Source organism: Zosterops lateralis (assembly GCF_965231275.1).
Source record: "Zosterops lateralis genome assembly, chromosome: Z".
Lineage (NCBI taxonomy): Eukaryota > Metazoa > Chordata > Aves > Passeriformes > Zosteropidae > Zosterops > Zosterops lateralis.
Window position 1 is genome coordinate 80,777,403 of NC_139800.1, and position 9,969 is coordinate 80,787,371.

General features: G+C 56.1%; 1 long non-coding RNA gene across 1 annotated transcript; it reads right to left on the minus strand.

Moving 5' to 3' along the window:
* Positions 1-709: 709 nt before the first annotated feature.
* LOC310923016 lies at positions 710-9,052 on the minus strand. The gene is made up of 3 exons (XR_014592531.1): positions 8,300-9,052; positions 1,290-1,399; positions 710-854 (listed from the first exon to the last, which is right to left on the minus strand). It is a non-coding gene; the product is annotated as an uncharacterized lncRNA (long non-coding RNA).
* Between the last annotated feature and the right edge of the window lie 917 nt (positions 9,053-9,969).

Sequence of the window (9,969 nt, forward strand, 5' to 3'; positions counted from 1 at the left end):
GAAACAAATTAAGGGGAGAAAGGCAAACATCCCAGCAGGAATGCTTTCCTTGCATTTTATTGTCTTCACATCACCAAAACCACATCCGTGGTTTCTGGCCTGAAGGCATCGGGATGCCCTGGAGGTGCATCCAGGACAAGAACCAGCTCTTTCCATTGTTGGATACCTGTAGTTCCTCACCTCAGGAGCTGTTTAGATCCATGAAAGCTCAGAGGGCACCACCTCACCTTCCTGGTGCCTTCAGGACGGCGGCTCCTGCTCACCCTTCTCCTGCTCCTAATTCCCGAGGCAACTCCATGAACCCACCGCCCTTTCCCGGTGCCCCCAGCCTGGGGGAGGGTCTGAGGGGGCCAGGGGCTGGCAGGGAGCCCGAGGGTCCCCTCGGTCCCAATCAGCTGTGATTGAAGGCAGCCCCGAGCCCCCGTCCCTGCGCGTTTCCCGACGAGCATCCGTGGAATCTGCAAGCCATTAGCTGTGTGTTATCTTTCGGGAGATGCTGAGGTGAGCCATATGGAAGCACTTACTCGTCAACAGCCTGGGACAGGGTTTGGTGGGGTGGCCAGGACTCAGCCCTTTGTGAACTGCAGAGAAGCTGGAACGCGTCCATTGACCCATTTAATGAGCTCCGGCAAGGGGAATTTCACACTGTGCCTGGAGCAGCAGTAACCTTATATGTAGGGAGAGGGGGAGATAATTCCTAATCTTGTCAATCACGCCGTTGTGAAATCCGCAGCAGGGTTTCTGGGAGCGGGAGGGCCAAGGAGAAGGCGAGGGCCTGATCCAGCTCCTCGCAGAGAGGGGCTGCACAAGAAAGGCCTTTCATTATTTTTCTTCGCAGTCTCCTCATTTCCTCGCTGCAAAAAACAACAATATATTTATTAACTAGACAAATATTTGACTGGGACAACATGCTGGAATGACCTGCAAACGCCTCCTCGTTCCCACCAAGAGGGGTTCCTGCTCCCACCCGTGGCCCCAAACCCTGCAGGGCCTCCAGCAGCTCCGGTCACCCCCTCCTCCTTCTCCAGAGGAGGAGGAAGAGAGGGAAATGCCTCCCCCAGGTATCCCACTGGCTAAATCCTGCTTGCCACTTGCCAAAGTTTCGTGGAGGGGCTTGCAGGGGCCACCTCAAGGCACGTCCTTGGGATAGGGGCACAGCTGGACCTCAAGGAAGAACAAAGGACAAGGGTTTGTATTAAGTGGACAACCTGTGTTACCCTAACCGGTTCCTCTCACATCACAGAGTCCTAGAATCCCAGAATTATGGAATAATTTAGGTTGGAAAAGACCTTTAAGCTCATGGAGTCTGACCATCACCACCAGCAGGACCCTCTGATGCCACAGTGCTGCTGCTCCATGGTCTTCACCACAGGGAACCGCTCCAAGATTGAGCTCCAAGCTAAAGAAACAAACAGAGCCTTTTTTCCCTGTTGTTTTTCCTGTTTGCCTAAGAAACATAATCTTGCCCCAAAATGAAAAAAATAATAATAACTCACAGGAAGGCCCCGAGCATGAGGCGCTTTCTGTGCGATTTCAATCAAAACAGGCTTTAAAAAACAAATTCCTCTGATATTCATCACATGTGTAAAACACATTAAAGAGGGACGATGGCCCAGGCCAGAGCAGCAGAGCCCTCAGACTCCTGCCCATGCTGGAAGACCTGACCAAGCATTATCCAGAGCTTTTCCAGCTTGGAGAGTCCCTGTCCTAGGACCATTTATCTCAGAAAATCCCTCTGAGCCCATTGAGTTCCCTGCATTGCCAAGGCCACCACTCGCCCATGTCCCCAAATGCCACAGCTTTTTAAATCCCTTCGGAGATGACTCTGGACAAAGGGACAAGCTGCTTCTCCAGAAAAACTCTTTAAATTCCCTGTGAGTAGAGGAAATGAGAGATCCTGGCCTAAACGGAGCCTGGGGGATGGAAGATTTTAGTTCCACTTACTGGGAGCTCTACAGAATCAATGTTAAAATTCCCATTTCATGTACTCCTTTGAATCCCAGACTTCCAACAGCCTTGTGGCTCCAAAAAATTGCCAGATTCCTGGGTTTCATCCTGGCAGAAGCCACAGTGCTGGGCTGTTCCTGCCCTCCACAGCTGTGTCCTTGCAGATCCCAGCTCTTGTGGCCCTTTGAATAACCTTGGTCACACTCCAGGCCACATTCCCAATTCCGGCATTGTTTTTCTCTTTCATTATGCTGGATTCAGACTTATTTGCACATAAACTAAAGTAAAGGACACAGGAAGAAGGCCCCATGCCCCCCTCAGGTCCCAGCGCCTCTGGCAGGGTCTGTGTTCTCTGCGGATCCGCAGCAGCTCCGTGCTGGATCATTATCCTGGAGCAGCCCAGCCCAGGTTTGGTGGGTTCCCGTTTTTATGAGGTGTGATGGGGAAGGAATGCTGTGCACAGTTTAATTAGGGATTGAGAGCCTTGGGGGGCAGTGGGAAGCTGCAGATACCCCGGGCACAGACCATTAACTGCCCCTTTGATGTCTGCAGTCCCAGTGTCCCAGCTCCCTCTGAGAGTGAGGGCAGGAATTTGGGGATGGGAGGCTGCACTGCCCATCAGGCCCTGGTTCAGTCCCTTCTCCAACGGGTTGAAGCTCCATTTTCCCCCAGCTCCTATTATTTTGTCCAAACACCTCTGGGAGTGGGAGCCAAGGGTGAGCACAGACAAGTTCCAAAACAGCCAAGGGTAACAGGATGTTCCAGGCAGAGGCTTCACTTCCATGGCCAGGGCAGGGACAAGGGCTTCACTGGCTCCTGACTCCCAGGAACTTGAGGCTGGGTGCTGCTCTTCCCTGCTTGAGTGCCCCCATTCCCTCTTCCCTGTGTGATGCCAGTGACACAGACATGAGATTTGGCCTCAGGAACATTTAAATTCCCAACACCTCACCAGCAGATCCGTGGCCCTGCCAAGGAGGCCCCTTTTCCCCCCTGTAGTCCCTGCAGTGTGGGGTAGCACCCAACGTTTGTCCCACCTGGATGGTGCTCAGAATCCCAGTGGGAGCCAGGCAAAATACCCAGATCCCATCAGGACCTGTGGGAGTTCTGCTCCCACATTGTGGAGCAAAAGCTGCCCCTCACCCCATGACTGTGCTGGGTGCACCATCCCAGGAGGCTGAATCAGCACCCTGAGGGCAGGAGGGAGCCCTTCCCTCCCCCTGATCCCGGGAGGAAGGAGGATGTGGTGACCTATCCGTGTTCCATCTCCCGACTTGTTGCGGGCTGCAGGCACACGTTGTGGGAATTCGGGATGTTGTGTCAGTGGTGGCTCATCCCTCCCAGCACACACTGGACAGGGAGTGGGGAGCATGGGGGATCCCACATGGAGATGATCCAGATGATCCTGGCCCATGCCAAGGAGATGAGGCTGTTGGAAGCACTGAGCTGTCCCAGCAGAGCAGAGCGGCACCAAATCCCTTGGCACTGACCTGGGATCTGTGCTCCAGGGTGTTCCTGGGGTGCAGGACACATCTGGGATGGGATGTGGGTGGCACCCAGTGAGCTGAGAGAGACCCTCCTTCACCCCAGTGTGACTTCCCCCACCACAGCCCTGCCAGCCCAGGGCCTGGGGCAGGCTGGGAGCTCCTGGTTATCTGTGGGGTGCCACATCCAGCTCATCCCTCGGGAAATCTGGGGCAGGAAAAGCAACTGAACTCAAGAATCCTGTCCTGGCTGGGCAGTGTGAGCACCCCTCTTCCTCCTTCTCCTCCTCCTCCAGGCACAGCCTCCAAACCATCCTGCATTTCCAGATGGCTCCAGTGCGGCAGAACACAAGTGAGAGGAACCAGGGATTCCAGACCCCCTTCTTCATCCTCATTGCTTCCCATCCCCACGGGGCTATTCCCAGTGCCCTTCCAGCACTGCTCCCCTGCTCCTCCTCCTCCTCGTCTCCCACAATGCGACTTCTCCATTCTGTAAATAATTCCCATTCCCATTTCCTAGTGCCAGGGTGACACATGGAAGTGGAGATGTGAACTCAGCACACACACAAATGCCTCCCCTGATTAGGACAACTTTTAAGTAGGTCAGAGCCTGGATTGGAGCTGCCTGACAGCTCCCCTATAAAACATCCCGACTTTAATGCCCTGGATATTTTTTGTGGTGTGGAATAGGAGCAGTTTCCAGGGGCAATGTGGGGGAGCAGATGTTGTTCCCGTGCTGGAGGAGGGCAGCGCTGGGGAAAGTGACTGCTGTAAATGAACTGGTGATTAAGGTCATTAAAGAATCTTAACCCAGGGGCGCTGGGAGGACAGGAAGGGGACAGCCAGGCTCCATCAGCCCTAACAAGCCACTCACCAGCCATCCCATTCCAGCCAGTCCTGGCAGCCACAGCTTCCCAGAGTGCTGAGGAGTGTCCCCACACACCTCACTTTAGGTATCAGTGGGCACCTTCTGACTCTATTTATAAATTCCCTTAAATCTCCAGCTCCCAGAGCCCTGTGATTAGAGGAGAAAGGTCATTTTTAGCTTTGCCTTTCCCTTCCATTTTTTTGGGGGGAGTAAAAATAGTAGGTCACCTACATCCGTGGCTGGGAGAAAAACACATTTAGGAATGAGATCTCTCACCTGGCATCTCCCAGCTCACCCTGCAGTGCCCACGGGCAGCTGCCCAGGGACTCACCCACCCACCCCCAGCTCCCCCAAACCTCTCCAGCCCCTCAGTGCCACTGTCGCTGGTGAGAAAGGAAAGAGGCACGATTTAAACCTGACCTCTCACCCCAAGCTGTGTCTGTAATCTGACAAGCAAACCTTAATAGGCCGAGCCAGGCAGCGGAGCCCAAAGCCCAGATAAAACCCGGCCCCGCCGACAATTCAATTTCCTTCCATGAGATCAACTTGCAGCTTTAGCAAACCCACTTGTGCGGGCGCTGGGCTGAAACAATCTGGGCTGGCAGGCACGGCCACGCTGCCTTGGGCTGCCACCACCTGAGCCCAGCACCCTCCCTGGGCTGTCAACCAGCCCTAGAGCCCTCCTGGGACTGTCCAGCTCCTTCCTGGGGTTACCAACCACCCCCAGCACCCTCCTGGGACTGTCCAGCATCTTTCTGGGGCCACCAACCACCCCCAGCACCCTCCTGGGACTGTCCAGCACCTTCCTGGGGTTACCAACCACCCCCAGCACCCTCCTGGGACTGTACAGCACCTTCCTGGGGCACCAACCAGCCCCTGCACCCTCCTGGGACTGTACAGCACCTTCCTGGGGCACCAACCAGCCCCAGCACCCTCCTGGGACTGTACAGCACCTTCCTGGGGCACCAACCAGCCCCAGCACCCTCCTGGGCCTGCCACCCCCCTCAGCTCCTCACAGGGCTGCCAGCCACCCCCACAACACCTTCACAGTGCTGCCCAGCATCCTCCTGAGACTGCCAACCACCCCCAGCACCTTCCCAGGGTTGTCCAGCACCCTCTGGAGCTGCCCACTACCCCCAGCACACCCAGCACAGCCCAAGGACACTGATCCCTCAGAGCAGGAGCACTCGGGATTTTGTGCCTTGCAGGGGAGGGATTTATTTCCAGGGAAAGCTCTTCCATGCCCCAGGAGGTGCTGCCCAAGAGGGGCCAGGCTTGTCCCTCTCCCCAGAGGAGCCATGGGCATCATCAGCCAGGTTGGGCACGGCGGTGGGAAGGCGGGTGGGAACGCGCTCCTGGGGCTGGGACAGTCCTGCCTCCAGGCTGGCCTTGCTGATCCCTCCACAGGCACGCAACCACCTCCTCCTCCTCCTCCTCCTCCTCCTGCTCCTGCTCCTGCTCAGCCCGGTGTGGAAAAGCTGAGCCTGAAGTGCAGGGGGGATGTGTTTTCCGTGCCGAGCAGCAAATAATGTCCGCATGAAAGGCGCGCTGCTGGCTTTTGCTTTCTCTCCTCTTTTTTTTTTTTTTTTTTTATTGCTGTTGCTAATCTTTGACCTAGATAGCAAAGGAACTTGCTGGGAGAGGAGGAGGAGGATGCAGGGGCTGGGGCACAGGCAGGGCTGCAGCCAGAGCCTCCTGCCAGGGCACGGCGTGGGGGCTGCACGGGGGAGGCCCCAAAACCTTCGTGAGAGCAGGAACAGCAGTTCTGGAGAAAAAGCAAATGAAAAAAAAACCTCTCAAGCCAAATGTTACTGAAGAGCGTTCACATGGATGGAGTCCATGGAGTATTGCTGTGTTATATCATTGCAATGCCAAGTTTTCAGTGAGAATTGGAGTTTCTTAATGTCTTTGTGTGTGTTCATTGATGGAGCTCACATTTATAGAATCGCAGTCCCAGAATTATTTGGATGGAAAGGGAACTTAAAGCCCATCCAGTTCTGCCCCCTGCCACGGGCAGGGATGTCTTCCACTATCCCAGGTTGCTCCCAGCCGTGTCCAGCCTAGCTTTAAGCATTATAGAGATTCATTTTCATTTCACATCTCATGCGCAGGAGCGATGTGGGCAGGAGGCAAATCTCTTGCCCCACTTTAGGCTAAGGGCTGGAGGCTGCAGCATCACCCGCCTCTCCTTTCCTAGCCCAGCCACATCCATTCACACCCAGTCCTGCCATTCCCAGGTGGAATTGCTTTGATTTCTGCTCTGATTGCTTTGATTTGAGCTCTCCTAGATGCCTCCAGTTTATAACCCGCTCCCCACCCATTTCCAGCCCACTGGCACCAGTTTGGTCCCTATTTCTCTCATCTGAGCAAACACAGGGATCCTTTATTAACAAAGCAGATCTGCAGGAGGAGGCTTTTACTTTAAACGTGCCCCTCAGTAACCACAGAAAGACCAAATGTAAAACTCATCATCCCAAACCTCAGCCCTGCATCTCCTGCATCAGCTTTGCTCAGCGATCCCAAACTCCCTCGTGTGCTGCATGCACAACTCCAGCAATCCCAGTCTCAGGGAAAAGATTAGCTCTTAATTCCCCGAAGCCAAATCAGGACACGACACAGCCCATATTGTTCCAATTTACACCTCCTTATGAGCTTCCTCAGCTCCCTTTATAGTCTCAGTCTCTGTGCTGTGAATCTTCCCCATTTCCAGTCGCTCCAGTCTGGGGGCCCAGCAGCCCCAGGGTCCCAGAGCCCCACACCCCTGGGGTGGGGCCACTCCAGAGCCCCACAGATTCCCCTCCATGGGCTGCATGGGTGGGACCTCCCAACAGCTCCTGGCTGAGCCCTGGGTGTCTCCCAGCCCCTGCACAAGACCCTGGGCAGGATCACAGACAGACCCAGGGTGACCACGGCCATGTCACAGCTCTGATGGGGACACAGCTGGCAGCAGTGCAGGGGTACCCAAGGCATCCCCCTGTGGTTCAGCACCCAGAGCCCTGTGGCCAAGCTGAGCTCAGGAGGGCCCTGGCCAAGGGCTGGGGTTCAGCCTCACCCAGGGTGCTCCACACTGGGAATTGCAGCTTCAGGCGAGGAGGGGTTTCTGCTACTCCAGGCTGTTGCTATTCTGAACTAGGAGGATTTCTTAATTTCTTTTAATGAAACATGAGGATCTGATGAACGAGACAGCAGCCTCAAATAACCTCTAGCTTGGCGTGAAGACAAGTCACGGCTGTTTGGGATAAACACAAGCCCTTTCCCAAGGCCAAAGCAGGGATGCTGTGGGAGGGGACGCTGGGGAGGTTGGGATGGAGCCATCCTGCTGTGGGCTGAGGAGCCCTGGGCACCCAAATCTGCTCTCACAGCACCTTCCCACCTCCGTACCTGCCAGCAGGTCAGGTCTCTGTTTCTCTGCACTATCACAGTCCCCCACACAAGGTGGTTGCACTCCCATGGGTGCTCCCTGCCCCGAGTGCCTGGCCCCCTCTGTGCTGGAGACCCTCCAGCCAAACCACACAGAGACACCCTGGAACCTCACTGTGGGAGAGGGGAAATTTATTCCCAGACTCAGCCCTCTGGCCTAAGGGATCTGATCTGGCTTTTTCTGCTGTTAAACAATGGGATGAGAACAGGGGAAAGCAGCAAAGATCAGGAGGCTTTGGTGAGCCTGGCCAGGCTGGGGGCAGAGCCTAGTGTCCCTTGCCCTGAGGGAGAAGCTGATGGTGTTCCCCGTGTACCGGCTCTGCTTCCCACAGCTGCCATGTTCCCATGGGATGGTTTTCCCCATGACCTTTCTCTCCCTCCCTCCATCTCCCAAAACTCACCAGCTGCTTCCCACAGCTGCAGCGCCCTGGCCAAGGCACTCAGCAGAGCCCCGGGCTTGATGTGGCCGTGCTGGGGTTTCACCCTCTGTGGTGCATGAAGGAGTTAACGTGCTGAAAACCCCACATCCTCCTCCGGGGGGTTTCCAGGGATGTGGAGCAAATCCTATTACAGCAACACTTACCTGGGGAGCCGTGGGGAGGGCAGCCATGCAGCAAACCTCAGTGGTTTGCTACTTGATTTGTTCCCCAGGAGCAGAGAGCTGGTGCTGGAGCAGTCCAGGAGCAGCTGGAGAAAAAAAAAAAAACAAACCTCACAACCCTCGGGAGCTGCTTTTCTGCTCCAAATCCCACAATGGGAGGGTTGGAGGTGGCATCTCCAGATGGGCATCGCTCCCCTTGAGCCAGGGCACTGTGCTCAGTGGGGGTTATGGCTTGTTGTACTCACAACCAGCCTTGTGACTTAATTTTGGAAAGATCCGGACACCAAACTCATGGTTCTGCCTGCACCTTACCCAGCCCCATCGAGGAGCCACATCTTGGCCCAGCCAAGCAAGGAAGAGAGGGTGAAAATAAAAAATAAAAATTAAAAAAAAAAAAAAAAAAAAAAAAAAAAAAAAAAAAAAAAAAACAGGAGAAAATAATGAAACTGAGCCCGATTGCTCCGAGGAGAGGAAGGAGAAGGCGGGAGCAGCCTTTTCCACAGCCACAACCTGGAGACAGCCGGGAAAGAGCCTCGGCACAGCCTCGTCTGCCGGACTGTCAGAGCCCAGGACGGAGAGGGCTTGTTTTGGGCAGACTAATAGAGACCTAGCGGGATAATTGGCAGGAGTGAGAGAATGACATAGCCCTCTTCCGGAGCACGGAGCCCTCCTAATGGGAGCCAGGTGGCAATGCCCCTCCAGCGCTGACCCGGGCGCTGCGGAGCGGAGCCCGAGCGCGACCCCGGCCGGGGGATGGAGCGGCCCCGCGGCACCCGGCGGGCGCGGACAGGTGTGGGGTGGCCGTGTGGCCCAGCGCAGGCTGCCCCTGACACCGGCAGGCAGCTGTGTCCCCGGGCCGTGGCACGTTTCCCGGTGGCCGGCAGCGCGCACGGAGTTTCCAGCGGGTCACAGGCGGCGAGCGGCGGAGCGGCTCCGCTGGAATGTCAAGGACGGAGGGGACAGATGGTCCGTGTCCATCAGGGAACGGAGCCCTCCGTGGCCCTGTCCCCCCACGCTGCCGGCAGGGATTTGCTCTCGGCTCGGGGGCAGCTGCAGGAGATGGGATGCGGGGGCGCCGCAGCCACTGCCACCTCCGGCCAGCCGTGGGGCATCCCGCTTTGCCGGGGCCTGCAGGGTCTTGTTTTGGGGGAAAGAGGGATCTTGGGATCAGGTTTTCTGTCTGGATAACCTAACCAGCCCTCCCAGGAGCTCCCTCCTGGCACTGGAACTGATGAAATGGCACCAAACCAGCCCCCGTTCCGCTCCCCAGCCCGGGGAACAGTGGGTGACTGGGAAGAGCTTTTCCTTTAAGCGCTGTTTCTGGAGGTACAGCCATCCAAGAATAGAGTTTAGGCATAAAATTGGCCTCCTCAGCGAGGGTATGGAACAGCAGCCCAGCCACTGGCCCATAAATCATGGCTCATAAATCCTCGATAATGCAGAACCTGCCTGCTGGCTGCAGCCCAGCCCCAGGTACTTCGGCTTGGAGAGGAACCAAGCTTGGAGCAACATGGAAACTAGGAACAGGACAGGCCCATCCCATCCCCCCCAGCCCCACCGTGTCCTGCACTCAGAGCTGCTCTGCTCTGAGCTGCCCCAGCTGCAGCTTTTGGGGACAGGGACAACAGAGAGGGCAAATGGGATGTCCCCAG